Genomic DNA, 13713 nt, shown 5'->3' with positions numbered 1-13713 from the left:
GGCATATTTAACTGAAAAGTTAGCGCAGGCTTAAAGTCTTCTGACAAGTTTTACTATATGATCACCTGTTTGAATAAGCTCTTGTGGAAGAGGAAAAAGACACCTATCAAAATCTGTTAAAATACTGATCAATGAAAAAAAGCCTTTGCAAGAGAGGACTGGTTCATTGACTCTAGTTCCTGCTGTTACAGGCATATCACATCACAATACAGTGCTCATATATTAACCAAACTCTGTAAGGTTCATGCCTCTACTATACCCATCCCATGTCTTTCTTTCCTGGTAGTAAGGAGTGTTCGAATTTCTGACAATTGTTGTCAGTAATTTAACCATACTTGGTTCTAGTTCCAGTTAAAATAATTGAAAATTTAAGTAGTTCTTGTCTTTTTCAAGATTTACTGAATGAGCAAGAGACATTTACAATCCCCTCAGAATGCAAATACACTGAGCTTTTTCTGGTGTCCTGTCACATGAAGAGTTGCCTCTCCCCTCAACCATTTGCTTGTGTGGTCTTTAGACTTAATGCTGAAGATTTTTGTATTGGTGTCTTAGGTGAAATACTGACTCATGTGATATTTTGGTCTCTATCTAACCCTCGTTTTGTCTCTCATAACAAATTTCCTACTCACATTAAAATTACTCATTTCCACTTCCATCATCCTCAACAACACGGGTGCATGTTTTAGAGTACTCAGATGTGTTAAAGCTAACATTTTTTTCACCTGAAGCTAATATTTCCCTCATCTAGAAAATGAGCTACAACATTATGAAATAAAGTCATATTGGTCTGATGTGATTTTTGTCACTGGTGTTGGCAAGCTGATGTTGTGTCTTATTCTGCTTTCCTTTGCACTTTCTTTAATGATGCCTGCCTTTACAATGTGTTCCAACACCCTGTGTTTCTCAGGTGTTTTTTGAGAGCAGTAGTTGTCTGGATGACATGGGTTTGCTTGCCACTTCCTCTGTGATGTAGTCTTTCAAATCTAGTTACTGTGTTTATTGAATATTTTCAGATAATAGACCACCCTATACTTAATGGTTTGCTTAAAGGCCTTCAACCCAGTCCTTCAATTTTATTTGTCAGTTCTTTAAGAATCCACTGATGATGATTACTGAGCTTTTTCTAGTTTTGAATGGATTAAGCTCTTTGAGTTTTGCTGCTGTTTTCATGTTCTTTGCCTTACAGGCATCTTGAATTTCACAGGCTGTAAAATAAGAACGTTAATTCCATTTTGAGACTATTGAAAGTGGGCTGTAGGGCATCTTGATGTTGGATGCTCTGCACAAGTATTGTGGGATGCCCAAGTGAAATTTTCATGTCATTGTTTAAAAGTAAGCATAGCAATGCCATGGGAAATATAAAACTGTGTCTTTGTTTCCCTCTTCACCCTAATGGAACATTTCTCCTGCTCTTCCTCAACATGGCTCTGTGTGCTCATTCATGCTAAGCAGGAGCAGCAATAATTCTTCTTCCCAGTGCTCACTCCACTATGCAGTGATGTACCATCCACCAGGCAACACTGCCAGCCACCTTGTCCTTTTGCCCAGAAGGGAAGTTGTGCTTGTGCTGCTGCTGCTGCTGTGCTGAACTCTTTCAATAAAAAAGCCAAAACAGGCAGCAATTTATCTGCTATGTCTCAGGAGTTTGCCAGGACAAAAGAGGCAAAGCCACACATGTGGGTGGGTATTGAAGGGTGGTATTTCTCAACAGATGATAAACCCCAGAAGATGTTCTCTGAATGTCTGTAGTAAGGCTAGGAATTAGTTAGATATGAATGAGGAATTGAGCCAGGCTGACTCACTCAGACAAATATAAATTACTTGTGTAGTTTCTAGTTCACAGTATATTAAAGTCCATTCAGATTCATAAACACAATTTTCCCAGCTAGTGAGGTCAGTGAAACCTGTTCGTTTCTGGTTTCTTTGGGGAATTACAGAGTGGGTAAGAATAGATAAGATAAAAAGATCAAGCCACGACAAAAAAAGCGTATTTCAGGAAGAGTTGTGACTTTGCGTGGTGACAAGTTCTCTTAAAATAAAAACATTTTAAAAAACTGAAGCTCAGCAGATGGCTTCATAATCTGTTGTTGAGACTGTAAAGATGGAGGCTGAGGGGACTTCTGGAAGAACCTGAAACACCGTGACAGAGGAGCAGTACAGTGTTTCTGCTTTGCTCAGGTCCTTCCTTGCCTTCCATCTGGCCTTCCCAAACCCGAGGGAGCAGACACAAACCACATTAGATTCAGGCTGCTGTTAACAGATGGAAGCTGGAGGGCCGTAAGCAAGTACAATCTTTGGAGCTCATCAAGTGTCAGCTCCGTAGAAATTGCATTTTTCTACTATTTTTTTTCTCCTGAATTCCTCTGAGGGCTAGGACTAAATCTTATAAACTTTAAAAAAATAATAATTAAAAATCTTAAACTTTGAAAGATCTAAAATGATTTCAAGATTTTAGAACGCAGAGTTTTAGAATGAGAAGTGAGGAGGCAAGGACTGTCCTTCTGAACAGGAGAATTTATGAAGTGAGGACGATGCTATTGCTTAAACAATTGCCTGCTTGGATTGCTGTTGGAGAGGCTTGTTGGACTCTAATGTTTTTTGTCATTGTCAAGCCAAGTTCTTTTAGCCTTTCAGAGAGCAGAAAAGGAAAGCCTCGCTCCTGTTCTGAGGAGTATTTGAAACCTAGTGTTGCCTCAAGCTTTAGCTTCCTGTGCTGAGTGGAAGAGTGCCTGATAATGAAAGATGAAAGCTTTCTATTTTTGTCTTGTGAATGTAGCTCATGTTTCATGGGCCAGATTGGTTGGGTTTTGTGTGTTCCTTTTTGGTGCTGCCTTTATCGTAGGGAAGGGGGAAGGAGGGAATAGTAACCTCACTGAGGTGCTAAATTTAGAGTGGTTAGAAGTGAGGATGTGTATCTGGGGTCTTTCCAGCTTTTCAGACTCAAGGCACCTGAAGAGGTTGAATTGTGACCAAGCATGGTTGAGTGGAAAGGACAGTTCCTGGGCACCAGAAACCCTCTTGTCCTTTACCCCAGTGAGTATCACAAGTGGCAAATCTGTGCAACTTGTGAATGCAAAGACAATTTTTCTCTCTTTGTCATTTGAAGTGTACACTGCAGACATAGCTGTTGGTGGTGTGATCTGACATAGTCAAACTTAACATATGCATTAAAAAAAATTATGATTGATTCTGGATGTTTTACTTCTGTATGTCTGGTACACTAAAGAACTTTATACAAAAATTTTTGTTTATATCGAAGTATTCTCAGAGATGAGGGACAGTGGATTTGTGGGTTTCTTTGCTAGTACAGAGAAGATGTTAAATGGGACGGGTGCAAAAAGAGGACATAGAGGAGAGGCCATGATGTTCTGTGCCTTGCATTTTCTTCACACATTTTCTGCCTAAATTTGTTTTGGAAACTTGTTTATCTGAATTGTAGTTATTCAAGTGTTTTTAGTGTATAAGTAAAAAAGTGTGTAAGTATAAAAGCAAAATATTATTTGTACTTTCTTTCTTTAAGACCTATAGCCTAGTTGTAGAATTAATATATTTTTCATTATAGTTGTTTATACTGGATTGTTCTCTTACCTCACTTTGCTCTCAGATGTTGGTATTTCCACTTTCATTTTTAGGATGATGGAGACCTTCATTAAAGAGATTTCTGTACATGTGTTACAGAATGAAATGCCATACCTGTTCACAGTATGTTCCTGCTGCAGGAATTTTTCTGTGGAGACAGAAGCCTGCGTACTTGTGTGTGCAGTGTGAAGTGCTTCAGAGGAGAAGCTCTGTGCTTCAGCACCCATGCCACAGTCCAGCTTGCAGTTCTGACTACAAGCCACAGCCAACAAGTTCTATTGCTCAGCCTTCCCTCCCTTTCTCCCTCAGCTGCTGGCTTCCCAACCTGCCAGCATAAGTCCTCTGCAAGTGTGATCTGTGGGAGGGAATAATGGCTTAAGTTGTTCTGGCAGAACTCAGGTTAAGTGAATGCTACTGGATTTTGCCTCCTCCTGAGCACTGGTGCACCTGGATAGCATTCCACACAAAGGATGGCTAAGATCTCCTGCAAAATAGTGCTCTTTTCCCTACAAAATTGTTAGGGTTGTTAACACTCATAGTAGGTGCTGCTTTTTGTGGTCATGTGCCCAAGCTACATCTTCAGAGTGCGAATGACTAAGATGTTCAGCACCATGCTGCTCTGTTCAAAATGAACTGGCTAACAGCCTTACATATTGATAGTAGGTCCTACTTTTTGTGATGACATTATCCAAACCACCATCTTGTGTAGCCAGGTATCAAGTTCTTTGAAAAAAAGATCAGGCAGGTGCTGCTGACAGCAGGCAGCAGCTTCCAGGTAAATCTGCTGGGTTGCAGCTGAGCGTGAGGAGAGTTCAGCTTCTGGATGCTTTCACAGAGCATCCACAGCTCCTTGTCAGGCCCTGCATGTGTAGTACAGAGAAAAGCACTCAGCTGCTTGGGCAGCCCTTCCTCCTGAGAGGGGTGGTGTGCTGTGGAAAAAGACATACATGGCTCACATGAAAGCCTCTGGGAAGACTTCATTTGCCTTTCTTGAGTGTATCTCATTTTCTGGAAAGCAAGAGCTGCACTAAGGCACCATCAGAGGTTTCATTGCTTTGAAAGTAAGTGAAAAGATTCCTCTAAGACTAGGAAGATGACAACAGAGCACAAACAGTGGAAGGTGAGGCTTTGTACAAGAGCTAACCTCATGTTTGTTCTGCAATATGAGCTCAGTGCTTGTTTTTACCTGGTTATGAAAATATGAAGCTTCTTAGGTTTTGCTGTTTCATACTTACAAGACAGCACAAAGGATGTCTTACAGTGTATCTTTTTGATCCTGTTTGCTATAATTCAAAGCACTGTATTCATATTAATATGCCCAGAAGACATAAAAGTGCATCTTAATCCCAGTCAAAATGAAAAAAAAAAAAAAAAAAGGAGTGTATTTTGGGTATCTGCTTTTGGAATGTGCTTGAAGCGGCTTGCTTTGTTCTCCCTGTGCTCTGAGACAGAATAGGTTGTTACCCGGGACCTTTGTACACTGACTCCCCACCTCTCCCAGCAGTTTAGGAAGCTCATGCAGCCTGGTCTGATACATGCTTGAGCTTGCATCTTGGTAAACAGGGCTAATTAAGTGCAGTCATTGATGGGGGCCAGAGAGGGAGAATCAAGTGTGGTTTGTGTGGAGGATGCAGTTAAGGAGGCTCTGTGACCTGCTATGGAGGGGCAGCATTTGAGAGTAACTCTGTGTGCAAGCATGCATGTGTGCATATTCCTGAGTAATTGTCTCCGGGAAAGGAATGGCAAAAAGCTGACCATATTTCTGGCTGAACAGCTACTGAATCTGGTTAAGCTATTGCAGGTGGATCATTCACAAAAATAATTTGTTTTTACGGTGTCAGTTATGTCTGCCCTGCTTGTTTAGCATGAGATAGGGAGCTGTTTTGAAGAGCATTGCAGGCTGGTTTTATTCAGCTTCATACCTTCAGCTGTTGCTTTTCCACATGTGCAGGTTTTTTCAACACTGATGGAACTAAATGTTTTTCTTCTTAAATTAAATGTGTTCACAATTTAAAAAGAAATCCTTGGTAAGCCAGGTTCCTGGTGGCTACAGATTTGCTGGAGGAAGGCCAGTGGGTCTCTGACTGAACATAAGAATTGGAAAGCATGAACATGTAAATCTAGAAATAGGAAATGCTGCTACTTGGCTACACACGGCTAGAACTGCTTTGTGAGCAGAGTCTGAGCACATAAAACAGGTCTCTATATGAAAAATGGTTTTGGCTTGTAATCCACAACCACTTTCCATGAGTTACAGAGCAAACTTCAATTAGTGTTTGCATTTGGTTTGGTTGGCGGCTCTTTTTTTAATGTTGCTTGGGTTAATTTGTGCTCTTCCCTTTTTCCTCTCTTCCTTCCACCTTACCATCTGTGGTGCAGCTATTTCTCTGCAGTCCTACTCTTGGTTGTCTTGTTGTCCTACTTGTTGCTCAGCCCCATAGGGAAGGGGATCAGCTCCTCCACCTGATTGGTAACCAAGCACTTCCCTGGAGCTCGGCAAGGAAGGGAAATCAGTACAGTATTAGTAGTGGTATCTATAAACTCAGAAGTCAGCAAGGTCTCATGCTGCACCACTGTGACATTTTGGTTGCTAAAAGGAGTTTCTCAGAGTGGGCAAGAGCCCTTTCAGACTCTAAAGAAAAAAGGTCTGTATAAAATCACAAGCTAATTCTTATCAATCAACACCTGTTTATTAATGGTTCTGTCTTTATGCCAAGTTAGGTTTGTGGGAAGAGAAATGACTGTAGGAATCAGCACAGAATTACTTTTAAGTGGTGTTACTGAAAACACCCACAATCATTAATGAATTTAATGAGTTTTCAGTGTAACGTGTTTATTAGAAAAAGCTACAGCAGTACTTCTAATATTGGATAGACTCTAATAAAAGGCAGAAAACATGTTAAGTAGAAAATAACTGCTTTGTTATTTTACTTTTTTGGTTTGTTTGGTTTGGTTTTTTGGTGATACCCCTGATCACGTTTGGCATCACAAATATCAGCTGCTATTTAAAAGCTTTCCCGTAGAACTGAGGGAGAAATCATGACAGTTCAGCAAAAACAAATGTGTGAAAATGCTGAAATGTGTCTTTGATGTAAGAACATCGGAAGCACATCCAGAAAGGAGAGCTGGTGCTGCCTGGAATACTTGTCTTTGTAGAAAGGAGATTTCATTTCCGCCCTGTTTTTCCAAACATTCTCAAGGTATTGAGATAAGTTTTGTGTTTTGTAATGCACAAAGTGGCAAAAAGCAGAGATGAACTATTCTGATGATAACATTCAATAGTTCTTAGAGGCACATTATTTAATATCTTTGCTTACAAATTTAATTGTTGCTGATGAAAATTGGGAAGTTAATACTTACACAACCCAAGGCAAACAACTTCGAACAAGTCCATTCCTGAAGTTTTCCGTTTTAGCAGATACCTCAAGTCAGACAAAACTTCAAATGCATGACTCGTGGCTGCCAGTTAGAAGTGTTTTGTTGTTCCTAAGGGTGCAAAGCAATTTTTTTTATGTTTTGGGCAGTGAGTCATGGCTGAAAAGCAGTAGTGCTTCTAAGCACTAGTCAGTAGTGCTTCTAAAGGTAAATTGGATAATAGTGATTTTGTGAACAAAGGATGGAGTTCATTTACCCTTAGCTATCTGTGGGGATGGACTCTGGTTTGATGTCATGGATTTACTCATAAAAGATGACTAAGCGGGTCACAAGGTTTATTTTGTTGGTGTGTTTGACCTCCTCTGGAGTCATTGGTGCCAAAGAGCTGTGAGTTTCCACAGTTTGATACTGGTTATGGACAGATAAGGCTGTTGATGGTTTTGGTCTCGTTGTAGGTAAGTCATGGGACTGTGCAGGGAGCCGATAAGGCCTGGCCTGGTTCAGCCTGCTCTTCTGTTCCTCACACACTTACCAGGACTTGTAAAATGTGCAGACCACTGTTACTTCCACCTGCCTGGTCAGCCAGGTCACTAGTGCTGTGTCCTATGGTTGTGTGAGGTGTCTCCATCAGATTAGTTCAGCATCTGTGCCATCAACCATCCTGTGGTTTCTGACTTCTCGTTGCATTTCAGGTAAATTAAAAGCGCCTTGCCATCAATGTGAGCTCGCCTGGTAAAAACTCAGCCTCCTGAAATTACAGTTGTGCTGCAAAACCCCTGGTAGGAAGGAAAGGGATGTCAGCACTTCCTATAGTACAGTAGCTGTGGATCTGGAAGAGAAATCTAGTTCTCACCTGCTCTTCCAGGTGAAACACTTGTACCTGCACATAATTGGGAGTGGCAGCCATCGATTCAGAAAGCTGCCTGCCTGCAGGTCTGAAGTTGTTTCCTCCTGTGTGGGAGGGAATTTTATGCTCTGGGATGAATATTCTGGCTGCACACGTGTGACTGCCTCTTTGTGGCACCCTCAGGACCAGAGGTAAGTGGGGCATTTCAGCTTTCTCAGCTTCCACATGTAGGGTTTCTGAGGTTATGGTAACACCGAGATGCAAAGGTGTGGGGGTTTGCACAGCTCGTTCCAGTGGATGGTTGGGGGTCTTTGGAACTGCTCCCTCGGGGGGCACCTCCTCTCTGCTCAGGCAGCAGGCACCAGACAAGGAAAAGCATGAAGTGCAAGTATTTCACAGTTCATGGGGCAGCTGGGCAAATGCTGCCCAGTCTCCTGATGTCTCCTTCTTCAAAGACATGGATTTTATACCGTGAAGGGTGTGGACTGCAGCTGGCTTCCCCAGCGACTCTGCTTGTCTGCTGATAGTGTTGTAGATGGAAGATAAATTGCTCATCATTGCAGTCTGACAGCTGCCTAGAGAGCAGAGCAGAATTAATTCCTGAACTTCTTCCTTAACTATTTCATTTACCTGGGTGGATGTTCACTACTGGATGTGTAACTCCTTTAATGGAATGAATAATAATAGCATTATCTGCTGTGTTTGTTTCATGTATGCTTAGCATCCCAGATAACACAGCAAGTATTCTGTTTATCTCTCGCAGGAAAAAAATGTAGGTAGTAAAAATAAGCTGGAAATGCAGTCTTACTCTATTTGGTAGAGGCTGTTGCCTTGGGCTGTGGCTTATCTCATTAACCAACCATGAAAACTGTGCAGTTTTCCATTTTTGCTCTTCATCAGGTAGATTACCATTCATATTATTTCTCTCCAGTTGTTCAGGGCAACAGTGGGTAGGGTATTTGTGTATTTCTGATGTATTTACACTAGGCTGCTCTCTGGTGATTGTAGACTCTGGAGTTGGGTATTTAAATGCATGTGTTGATGGACAACTGGTCTGTAATTAAATAAGAAAATGCACTTTTCATTTGGCAGGGGGATTTGCTTACCTTGTATTGTGCCATTCAGTTACCTATTGAGGTGTTTAGCTTGTGAATGTGCTGTGGTAACAATAGGCTATTGGAAAAGCTGGTAGCAAAACAATAGCCTGAAATAAAATACTTTCTGGAGGCCTCTCAAGGGTGGTTAATAGACAATTCCTGAGTTTCTGGCTGTTAAAGGTCTGCTCAGAGCTCCAGCCAAGTTACAAAACATGTTTTGTCTGGCAGGGTGTTGTAGGCACCCCAGGCTGGGACCAGGTCTGAGCAGGAGCAGGCAAGGACCCACTGATGAGCTTGGGATCTCAGAGAGATGCTCTGGCAAGGGCTGGAGTGCAGCCCAAATGACTCTGTGGCCACCTTTGCTATTTTTAATAAAACTGTGGTGCTCTGTGAATGTATAGAGAGACCCTGGCAAATACTGTCATTTGAAATGTCTAATATTAGGTTGTAATTTATTAGATCATTTTTCTGAAGATGAGATTTTTTTTCAGGTGCCTTTTGTTTTTTTAGTACTTTGAAAGACAAGATGCTTTTATAAAATGAAATGTCATTGCTGTGTACAGTTCTGGGACAGATGCTGTATGTTGTCATGTTCTCATTGGAAAGCAAACATAGGTATAGTTACAGCAGTATTAAATGCTGTGACTAACCTAACATATTTTATTACATACTGCTTAACATTTTATGCAGCCAAACATGTCATCTTTCACTAAAAGAATGTTTACTGCAATTTTATATTAGTAACCTGCAAGGTGTTGCTAAGCGTACATGACAAATGGATTGCTTTTTGCAGTAATGTGAAGAAAATTGTAAGAAATTCTTGATGAAGTCTTCTGCTCCTTTAGTACCACAGAAGTCCTGTGAAAATAAATCTGTGTATCCTTCCTGTATATTTTCTCCCTCCACTGTATACATGTATGGGGAGGGGGACTGATGGGGACAAAACCCTATCTGAAAAACATGTTTATTTTCTTTTCCTCTATTTAGTTCTGATGGCTTTAAAACTAAGAACTATAAGGTCTTACATTTTCATGTTTTTCCATTTCTATTTAACTAGCTGCATAGCTGATCTATATTTTCTTTTATATTAGATAGAGCCTTTTTCTCTTTACTCCAAGTAGACACAGTGCCTTCTTCCATGGTGCTGTGAAGTTGACCATGTAGGTGACCTGCTTTCTAATTTGCTAGCAAAACAGACTTTGTGTGAGCATATTCAAGCATACATTTGTTTTCTGATTATGGCTTACTTCTTTTAAAAAGCAGCATAAACCTTTCAGAAAACAATCTTAAGTATAAATATGCTTGTCTGGCTGATGCAATAGCTAAAGGGGAGCTGAAAGAGCTGTTTGGAAACCACCTGTGTATCCGTGGATAGCAGGAGTACCAGATTTACAGACCACTTGACCAAAATTACATACTTTGTATATGTTAGGGCATATGAACAAAGCATGCTACCAAGTTAATTTGCCCAAACTGGAAGCTGATTTTACTGTGAACACATTTCTTGGCTTCAGCGTTCTTAGGTTTGCTTTTTAATTCTGTGAATTAGCATCAATACACGTGGGAGGACATTTTCTTTGGATCCTGCATTAAATTATTCTGAAGAGGCCCTGACAGTGAGAGGAGTTGCATGTCTGTCTCCTCATCTATCCCCTTAATAGGCCTTGCACTGTGTATTTTTGCACATATTTGAAGCAGTGATATTAGTTTTCCAATTACTGCTCGAGCTCTTTGACGGTGCCGATGAGCAGTTATGCAACATGTCTGAGTTGTTTCCTTTTTCCCAAGAGTGAGCAAGGACTGACAGAACAAGTATTGGCTTCTTTGTACAAGTTAACTCTTAAACTGAAATTTGGAGCTCATGCTGTGGATACTTTGAACAGGTCCCTGATTAATAAAGATGAGAGGTGACAGCTGTTAAAGAAAGGATGGATGACAGCACAGTGTCAAGAGAGCTGGGGTTTCTTCTGGTTTTTCTGAAAAGTTGAATACAATTTCATGTAGTGTTTTTGTTTTTCATCCATTGTAGGAAGCAGTGACATTTTATTTATTTGAGGCTAATCAGGCCAAATGGCGCTGATTATTCTAGTGTAGGGGTTAAACAAATATATAAACCCTTGTGTGGGCTTGTTATTCTGCTACTTAAGTGCCCCAGTGATCTGCTTTACTGGCCTCCACTGTTTGTTTTTCCTTCAGGGATGTCCACCATGCTTGTGCTGCCCTTTCAACAGGGAGCAGATGCAGATTTATCAGCAGATGCATCTCCAAATGAGTTGTGTGTGTCTGGTAGGATGCTGGGGGCGAACTGCCAGCAAAGGGCTGCCCGGGCTGGGTCTGTACACCTGGATCACAGGATGACTCAAAGTCATGCAGCTGTGGTGCATCACTAGGTGCTTATTACATTGTCCTTCCTCTTGTGCTCTTTCCTGCAATAATGATACCCATCTCTTGGCTGGCCCTTTCTAAAGAAAAGTTAGGCTCTTCTCTTCTCTTCTCTTCTCTTCTCTTCTCTTCTCTTCTCTTCTCTTCTCTTCTCTTCTCTTCTCTTCTCTTCTCTTCTCTTCTCTTCTCTTCTCTTCTCTTCTCTTCTCTTCTCTTCTCACAGAAGAGTGGTAATTAAAATCATGGAACTTGTCCATCTCCTGAGGAAGCCCTTCCTTCCAATACAAGATGGCTAGCAATCTCTGGCTGAGCCAGCTGTGCCCATTCTAGGAAGTTTCCATTTCTGTTTGCCGCCTGCCCCTTTGGCAGAGGTTACAGCTCCCCTGCCGGGGTTGGTGGCATTGACATGGCAATAGCCACCTCTGTCAGGTGCTGGAGAACAGATTTGGTGTGTGTGCACATGGTGGGAGCCCCTCAGCCTGCCTGAGCAGCTGGGTGGCTTTGGAAGTGCCCTGCAGCATGATGGAACTGGGAGGGAGTGGGCTCAGCCTCTCCGGGTTAGCCGTGTTACGCTGGATTAGATGGGATACGCAGCTGCATCCTAAGGCTGCGTTTTGGCACGTGCATGGAGGCTTTTCACTTCTAATTGATTTCCCTCACTTTCTTGCCTGCTTTGTGCGAGTGGAGAATACTCCACACTAGAGTGTGGAGTGCCAAGTCTGATGCAGTGCTCCTTGCTTTGCAAGCAGTTTTATGTATTATTCCAGGGTATTAATTTAGTTCCCTTTTTTAAAAATTAGAATATTTTTCATCTTGGATTGAATGACTTAAATTTCCTGCTGGCTACCAATGATCTAGTGGATGTAGTCGGGTCTTGGATCAGAGCAGTTTATATGCATAAAAGAGGAGGTAGATTCTGTTTCTAATGCTGGATCATCCTCAAATATTTCTGTGTGAATATGTGCTTAGAAAAAAAAGGCACCTTGTATTTGTGTGACTGTTATAAAACTTAATGTCTTCCTCTTTAGTGTCCCAAATTGTGTGTAGCTGTTACCACTCCCACTGCCATCTGTTTTAATTAATAACAAGGATAAGACAGAGATAATTGTTGAACTCGAGACTTCCTTTTGTGTGTGTTATATAGATTTGTTGGCTGTATTTTGATAACAAAATTGATTTCTGAAGCTGTAGCAGAAAGGTACCAGTTTTATGGGTTGTGGAGATAACACTGATTATAATTTTTATTTCGTTTGTTTGGGTCTTTTAAATACATCAGCTTTTAAGTCTTATCCTTTCCTTCATTCTTTTCAGATGGCCTCATTTGTTTGTAGGTTCAAAAGGTTTCGTTCTTCTCCAGGAATCAGAAAATTAAACACGAATCAGTACGGGTTTTTTGTTTCTCTAAAACTGTTGGTTACCTTGTATTTGTAGTCTCTCTGTGTTAGTTTGTTAGAATGGACCAGAAAACAGTTGAATCACTGCCCCATTGTAAAGGCAGTACTAGCTGTACGTACACAGGAGTAAATGCACTGCAAGGGATGGTATTTCAAACCAACAGTCTGGTATAGAACACAGCACTGTCTCATTTCAAGTGTGGTTCTGCAGCCATCTATGCATTTGCTAATGAAAAGGCGTGCGTTTATAACATCAACAGAGTGAATTTAGAGAATCAAAACGCGTTTCATGGTAAAAGTGACCTGGAGAGAAATATTTTCACACAGTTTTATGTTACCACTGTTTTGCATTCATTACACATACACACATCCCCGACTGAGATGTTTTTGTCTTGTTTGTTGGTTTCAGAAGCTTCCTGGCTTTCACTAAGAATTATTTTGTGTCCCAGATCTGCCAATTATGAGCTTCTCAAGCTATGGGCACAGGAGCAGAGGGACAAACCTCCAGGCAGAAACATGGTGCAAATAGCAGTGAAGCAGCTGCAGACAAAAGGGCAGGCTGTGCACTTGATAAGTAAGAATTCAGTGTACTAGAATTGCAACATAGGCATATGAAAGGTGACAAATTTAGCCCAGGGTAAACTTGCCTTTGGGAGAGAGCTCAGTCCCTAGTTAGTGTCAGGTGCTCACAGCTTTTAAATCAGGATTGCTTGATTTGGCACAGATTAACCCTTTTGTGAACCTCTAGCCTCGATCTTGGCACCCCCCATGCATTTGAGTTTCTCTGGTCATGTTATCTGATGGCACTTGGGGTAGGGAGAAACCAGAACTTGGTAGTATTGAAGGTAGATATGGTGCATTTCTCCTGGATTTCCAAGCCTTTAGTGATACAGGTGAAACCATGGATGCTGGATATCTGGGGATCACAGCCAATCTTTGAAGTTTACCTGAACTCAATAGCCAAAATCCAGCATGTCTTGCATGAGCTGCATGTCTCAAGCATGTTAAGTGAGCATGAGTAGAGCTGCTATCAGTAGAG

The 13713-nt window shown here is 41.3% G+C and overlaps 1 protein-coding gene across 6 annotated transcripts in view; it reads left to right on the top strand.

The window, feature by feature from the left end:
* The window catches only part of CARMIL1 (capping protein regulator and myosin 1 linker 1), a 194021-nt gene that overhangs the window by 55807 nt on the left and 124501 nt on the right, over nt 1-13713 (top strand). The window lies entirely within an intron of this gene.

This window comes from Sturnus vulgaris, chromosome 1 (genome assembly GCF_052056855.1).
Source record: "Sturnus vulgaris isolate bStuVul1 chromosome 1, bStuVul1.hap1, whole genome shotgun sequence".
Lineage (NCBI taxonomy): Eukaryota > Metazoa > Chordata > Aves > Passeriformes > Sturnidae > Sturnus > Sturnus vulgaris.
The sequence above is the reverse complement of the archived record's forward strand: the minus strand, read 5'-3'. Positions and strand labels throughout refer to the sequence as shown.